This window comes from Arvicanthis niloticus, chromosome 10 (assembly GCF_011762505.2).
Source record: "Arvicanthis niloticus isolate mArvNil1 chromosome 10, mArvNil1.pat.X, whole genome shotgun sequence".
Taxonomy (NCBI): domain Eukaryota; kingdom Metazoa; phylum Chordata; class Mammalia; order Rodentia; family Muridae; genus Arvicanthis; species Arvicanthis niloticus.
The window spans coordinates 59,914,665-59,921,604 of record NC_047667.1 but is presented as its reverse complement, the minus strand read 5'-3'; the positions used below and the strand labels follow the sequence as shown (position 1 = coordinate 59,921,604).

General features: G+C 42.0%; 1 pseudogene; it reads left to right on the top strand.

Moving 5' to 3' along the window:
- The first annotated feature begins 3,558 nt into the window (after positions 1 to 3,558).
- LOC117716453 (ubiquitin-like FUBI-ribosomal protein eS30 fusion protein pseudogene) lies at positions 3,559 to 4,026 on the top strand (annotated as a pseudogene).
- The last annotated feature ends 2,914 nt before the right edge of the window (positions 4,027 to 6,940 follow it).

The window sequence follows — 6,940 nt, the reverse complement described above, 5'->3', positions numbered from 1 at the left end:
CAGGAAGGACGATGGGAAAGAACTGCAAGATCTCAGCTATTCAGGATGCGGCGCTTTCCGACATCTGGACCTCCAAACAGGCGTTTTGCATCCAGTGTTAACGTTAATGAATTTTTTCCTTTGGAGTGGATTGGATGGTTACATAGTTGGCAGTCACCTTGTGGTCTGTTGCTTACATTATCTGACCCACAGTCCATTTTCCTCATGTTGGCCGTGGGAAAGAAAAAAAATGTGTAAAGTCTCTCAGAATGTGGAGAAGGGCACAAGGCATGGCACTGAGTGTTAACTGACCCACTCCAAGCAGGGCATTATAGTGCATTGTTTGTCAGCTCTCTGAGATTTGATATCCAACAAAAAGGAGAGGAAAGCCCAGTGGATGGAACAGTTTACAAAATAGGATGTTTGTTTTATCTTGTTTTTCAATCTTTTTAAAATTTTTTAAGAATTGAAAATAGATTTTTTTTCACACAATACATTCTGATTTGGGTTTTCCCAGCCCTAACTCCTCCCAGATCTTCCCCAACTTCCAACTTCGTACTCACCCAAATGTACATCTCTCTCTCTCTCTCCCTCTCCCTCTCCCTCTCCCTCTCCCTCTCCCTCTCCCTCTCCCTCTCCCTCTCCCTCTCCCTCTCCCTCTCCCTCTCCCTCTCCCTCTCCCTCTCCCTCTCCCTCTCTCTCTTTCTCTCATTAGAATACAAAATAGCACAAAGTAAACTACTTTACAGAAGAAGAAGAAAAGAAAAAGCACAAGTACCGCCTACAGACACATATGTTTGTATACTCAGGAATATCATAAAACAACAACATCAGAAATCATCTGATATAAGCAAGAGACCTGTAAGGAAAAAACAAAATAAAACAACAACAACAACAACCAAGCCCCAAAAGAATGCCCAGACAAAGCCTTATGAGCTGAGGACCCCTCCAGACCTTCCACTGAGCTGGTCCATGGGCTGCTCGCTGGGCATAGATCTGTCCTTAAGAGTGGTTTATCTTTATAAAAGTTCCTTAAATAAAAGGTCACTCTTTTGCCTTTATCTTTTTGATTCTTATCAAAGACAATTGAACAAACAACTACCCTGGACCAAAGAGTATTTTCAGGAGTTCCATAGATCTCTTTCAGGTCTGTCTTAAAGATCTCTCTGCACAGGAATATCACCTGGTGCTCTGAAGAGCCTTTTGGAGCATCATGCTATTTACAGAAGCTTAAACACATGGTAACAGGAAAGGTCTTGGCTAACTCCAAGGACTGGTTTGAGGACTGGAAGGGAAGAGAAGAGCATGGGCCCTGGAAAGAAGATGGTCTTTGGAGGTAGCTAGGCACTCTCTGATGTCACCAAGGACCTGGGGGATTCTCTGTGTGGCCAGCACAAGTGGAATCATGTGTGTTCATAGGTAATTTTGTGTGAAGTATGTGTGTAACTGTGTGCATATGTGATTGTTTGTGTACATGACAATATGTTTATGTGTACATGATCACATGTGTATCTATGAATGTGCATATACACAAGAATGACATCATATCTTTGTGTTTGTAATGGCTAATCTTGATTGTCAACTGGACATACCTAGGAAGAAGGAACTTCAATTGAGGAAGATTTGTTTCCATCTGATTAGCCTGTGGTGAGTTTATAGGTAGTATTAATAATAAATAGTATTAATAATAATAATGATATAAAATGGGAAGCCAAAGAAACAAGCATATATCCTATTTTCTAAGTACACAGATTTCATTGTCATGAAAATCAATCATGACTCTTTTTTTTCCACTTCCAGAAGCTCTGTTACCTGGGATCCCTCACATGACCTTTCTGTCTCTCCCCACCCTCCCCTCAAATCATCACAGTACATTCTAATTGCCAACTTACTTGTGTTTCTTCTCAGTTGTGCTGTGAACATTTTGAAATTTCTGGATAGTGTATTAAGTAAGCATTCCCAACATCTAGCCCACTGCCTACCAATTAAAGGGGGATCATGAATATTTTGGGGGTGAATAAATATATGTAATTCTGAAATGGCAACTAACCAGCTCTCTAAAGGGGACATTTCTTTACAGAGGAAGTTTATAGATGAGAATTGAAAGGCACGAAAGGAGACTGGAGAGTGACTGATCACGTCATGAATGTGGTGTGGTGACACAGCTCAGGTGAGACAGTAATGTGCTGGCTGGATTAGCTCTCTGGTTCTGCTACCCAGGGGAATTCAAGAGGCTACTCAAAGGCATTCAAATTCAGTGTCAAGTGACCCCAGGAACTAGGGGCCATTATGTTTCTTAAACTTGGATTCTGTCCTCCCTGTCTCAACTGCTGGGGACTCCACCACTAGGCACTGTACAGGGAGGCAGAATCCCAGGTTTCCAAGGTTGCTTCCTGTGGTGTTGTTCCAAAGCTGTGGGCCATATGCATCTGGAGCCTTAACTTGAGAAGTATTGCTTGCAGAACAGGAAGAGAGAGAGAGAGAGAGAGAGAGAGAGAGAGAGAGAGAGAGAGAGAGAGAGAGGAAGATAAGAGAGAGATGGAGATAGAGAGAGATAGATAGATAAAGAGAGTGAGAGAGAGAAAGAGGAGAGAGTGAGAGAGAGAGAGAGAGAGAGAGAGAGAGAGAGAGAGAGAGAGAGAGGGAGAGAATGTTTCTCAGTGGCTATAGGGCTATTCTAAATAGTAAACTGTAGACTTCCTGGAGGCAGGGTTTCTACGAGAGAGAGAGAGAGAGAGAGAGAGAGAGAGAGAGAGAGAGAGAGAGAGAGGAGTGAAGAAGACAGGATGGAAAGGGAACTGTTCTAGGCAGGGATGGAGACATTCTAATTTCCAGTATCTCTGTTGTCAATGCTGAAAGCTTATGATACAAAACATTGTACTGATCAACTCCTATGTACTGACTCATAATAACAACCTTAATGAGAGGGGTGATAATGATGTTCCCACTCACACATGAAGAGCAGGAGACAAGCACTTTTAATAATCCATCATAGGCTTTAAGTAGGTAACATGTGTATTATGTTTACTTTGTAAGATGATGACAGTAGTGCTGGAGTGATTTTCATATGGCTGATGCCAGAGAAGGTATGGAAAAATGTAAAGTTAATAATAGTAGATTAGAGGGGTAAGCATCTCTGCTCGGCCTTTTGACTAAGATCAAGTGTAGATTAGAGGAGTAAAGTCTAAAATAGACAACTGCGAGAAAGACGGGATTACCTATAATCTATCAATGGCATTTATATCAAATTGCACAAAAAAGAGACATTGAAAACATAACATTGGTTAGGCATGTGTTAACCTGTACTCAAGAGAGTGGAGAGTGACTGAGGTGGTAGTTCACAGCTCATGAGCCACAGGAGGATGCTGATAACGGTATGTGCCGTCACCATCTTTCAAGCCCATCATTCATTCCCCGAGTCTTTATGTAGTGCGTATATTCCATATGGAGAAAGGAGGGGCTGAGGGGAATACAGAAGCCAAATGAGTTTGACCTTTGTATTAAGAAAGTGACCCTTTGGCTCTTTCTTGACTCCATCTTCGAGATAGCAGCAGCGGCATCTGCGGGTTAGTAGGCAACATGCTGCTCTTTGTCCACGCCTAGGAACTACACACCCTCGAGGTGACCGGCCATGAGATGGTCGCCCAGATCAAAGCTCATGTGGCCTCACTGGAAGGCATTGCCCCCGAAGATCAAGTCGTGCTTCTGGCATGCTTGCCACTGGAGGATGAGGCCACCCTAGGCCAGTGTGGTGTAGAGGCCCTGACCACTCTGGAAGTAGCAGGCCGCATGCTGGGAGGTAAAATTCATGGCTCCCTGGCTCGTGCTGGAAAAGTGGGGGGGGGGGGGTGTCAGACTCCCAAGGTGGCCAAACAGGAAAAGAAGAAGAAGAAGACAGGCCGGGCCAAGAGGCGAATGCAGTACAACCGACGCTTTGTCAACGTTGTGCCCACCTTTGGCAAGAAGAAGGGCCCCAATGTGCTAATTCCTAAGTCCTGTTGTGACCCTGCCATGTAATAAAGCCACTTTGCCCAGGCAAAAAAAAAAAAAAAAGTGACCCTTTGGCTATCACTGTAACTTTACCGCTGTGAGCTGCTTAACAAAGCCACGGAGCTGAGAAGGATCTGCAAAGGTGACTATGCCTTCTGCCTTAAACAAAGTCTGGGCTCAGCAGTGAAGAAGAAAAGTATGTGGATGGAATGACAGCCAGCCTCATTTCTGTAATGGCTTCATCACTCAAACCCTTGCTTAGACCATCCACTCTCACATCCAGTAAAAACACACAGGGCAAACCCACTCCAGTCAGGCTTTGTTAGAATGAGTGGAGTCTGAGGAGCCGGTGGGCTGGCAGAATTGGACTGGACAGCTTGTTACCTTTTTGGGTTGTTGCAGACACAGATGTTCTCTTCGGCAGAGTAAGCCAACTTCCCGATCACTTTAGACTTTGAACTACTACTACATATCTTTTATATTATCTGGTTTTTAAATTCCTGATTTGAGACATTAAATATTTTCATCAGGTTGTAATCAAAAAAAATTTTTTTTTTAAATAACATGTGCTTTGGACTTAAAATAAGATTTCAGAAAAAACCAAATAAGTATGGTGAGAGTAGAAGCCAATATTGAATCAATCAGCACGTATTGGCTGGCTCTCAACTGTCAGTGCAATTACAACCAACACTGGTCAATAAATGTTCTGATTGGTAGGCACATCCACTAGAGGGATAATGCAATCTCAATTCTCATCATTGTTATTGTTCTCCTTACCACCCTCATCCCCATTATCCTCATAATTACCACCGCTATTATCACCACCATGTCTGCCACCATCATCACCATAGCCACCATCATCACCATAGCCACCATCACCTCTATCACCATCATCACCATAGCCACCATCACCTCTATCACCATCACCATAGCCACCATCACCTCTATCACCGTCATCCCCATAGCCAGCATTATGACTATCACCATCACCACCGTCATTATCATCTATTAGTGGAAAATCACAGGATTCCAGTTTTGAAGTTTACCAGCTTGGATTGTTTAGGGAGGTAAACAAAAAGTTCTGGGCTACTCAAGAGCCTTGAAAAAGAGGACTAGAAATAAGCACGCCACCCACAGAGTCTAGGGTATGAATCTTCCAGACACCACATATATTCATGATTATTTTTATTCTTTTGGCTTTTAGGACACTGATTTGCACCAGAGATAAGAATGCACAGAAGAGTATATAGCTTGCTCTCAGGCATTTTTTGCCTCTTTAGAACCAGAATCCATTGTTGAAACCTAACCACCAATGGGATGCTCTGAGGAGGCGGGGCTCTGGTCTGTGACGAGATGATTGACAGATGAGCTTTCATAATGGGATAAGAGTTTTTATCAAAGAAGCCTCAGATGCCTTGCCCCTTCCATCACGAGCAGACACAAGGAGAGGGTGCTGGCTCTGAGCCATGAAGCAAGTCTGCATTATGCTCTAATTCACTGCTGCCTTCATTGTGGATTTCTTGGTCTCCCAAGCTATGAGAATTAAATTTCCATTGCATTCAGTTTGTGCTATTTTGTTACAGCCTCTCACAATGATAAAAACCAGGCATGCACAGAAGGCCAATTGTGTTTGCCATAGCCCATTCAGAAACTCGCCCATTGTGAAGAGATGCGTCTAATCATAGACGACTGTGGGAATCACCCTAATTGTAGAAGCGTAATTATGATCATTTCAGGAGAATAAACACGTCAACCATTTTTGCAAGATGTTAGATGCAAATTTAAACTCATCATTTATTCACTCAGCAGGTATTTACTGAGGATCTGTGACTTTTCTGACCCTATGCTGCATGCTACAACCATGGCAATAAACAGAAGCCAATTCCTTGCTTTCTTGCAGTTTCCACTAAGGAATGGAACCAGACAACACATAAGATAATATATATATATATATATATATATATATATATATATATATATATATATAGTATAATATATATATATATATAATTATATAGTATAATATATATATATATAATTATATATATTATATATATTATTATATATAATTATATATATTATATATATATATATATATATTATACTATATACTATATATCCTGTATATACTCATATGTACTCACACACAGTGCCACGTGATGCTTGAGAACATGAAGCAGGGAAAGAGAAGCAGTGTGTGCTGTGGTAACAGCTGGACCAAAGGAGTTGCTCCTGATGCAGTTCTTATCATTGGGATGCATAAATGGAAGACATCAGATAATGCAGCATTTCTGCAAGAAGAGAAACTCCTGTGCTGTAAGGGAAGAGGGCCCTGCTGCTTAGCCCTCTGAGGAGCAGTGAGCAGGGAAGATCCTTTGGGAGAACCATAAAAGATGGTCTCGAAGAGGGCTGTGGTGTCTGGGGCAGGATGATGGTAGTCCAGGGCCAAGTTGGGGAGAGAGATGGGAGTGCTGGGGTGACATCTCTGGCTGCCTCTGCTTGTTAAAACTATGCACTATGTTCTTCTTTTCTATACACATTTCTAGCCTTCACACATTCTGCTTCCCTACGCAGAGTATATTACTTGCATAATCAGAGGACATGAATGTTGCTGCTCTCTCTGCCCCTCAAATATGGACGAATTGAAGAAGATAACTTAGAATAGTAGTTCTCAACCTGTGGATCATGACTATTAGAAAACATTTCTGCTGGCCTGAAAAATCCCCAATCATAAATTTATTTTCGTCGCTACTTTATGACTACAATTTTGCTACTGAGTGGTGTCTCAGTTCCTCAGATCATGGGAAATGTGTGTTTTCTGATGGTCATGACCCAGGGGTTGAGAAATGCTGACTTGGACAAAGGAGGTAAGCCAGAATTAAATTACAGAATGTAAACTTATAAGATCTATTTCTGTTCATGATCAATTTGGTCAAATACTTTTACCTTTTATAATGCTTGAGTGATTCTG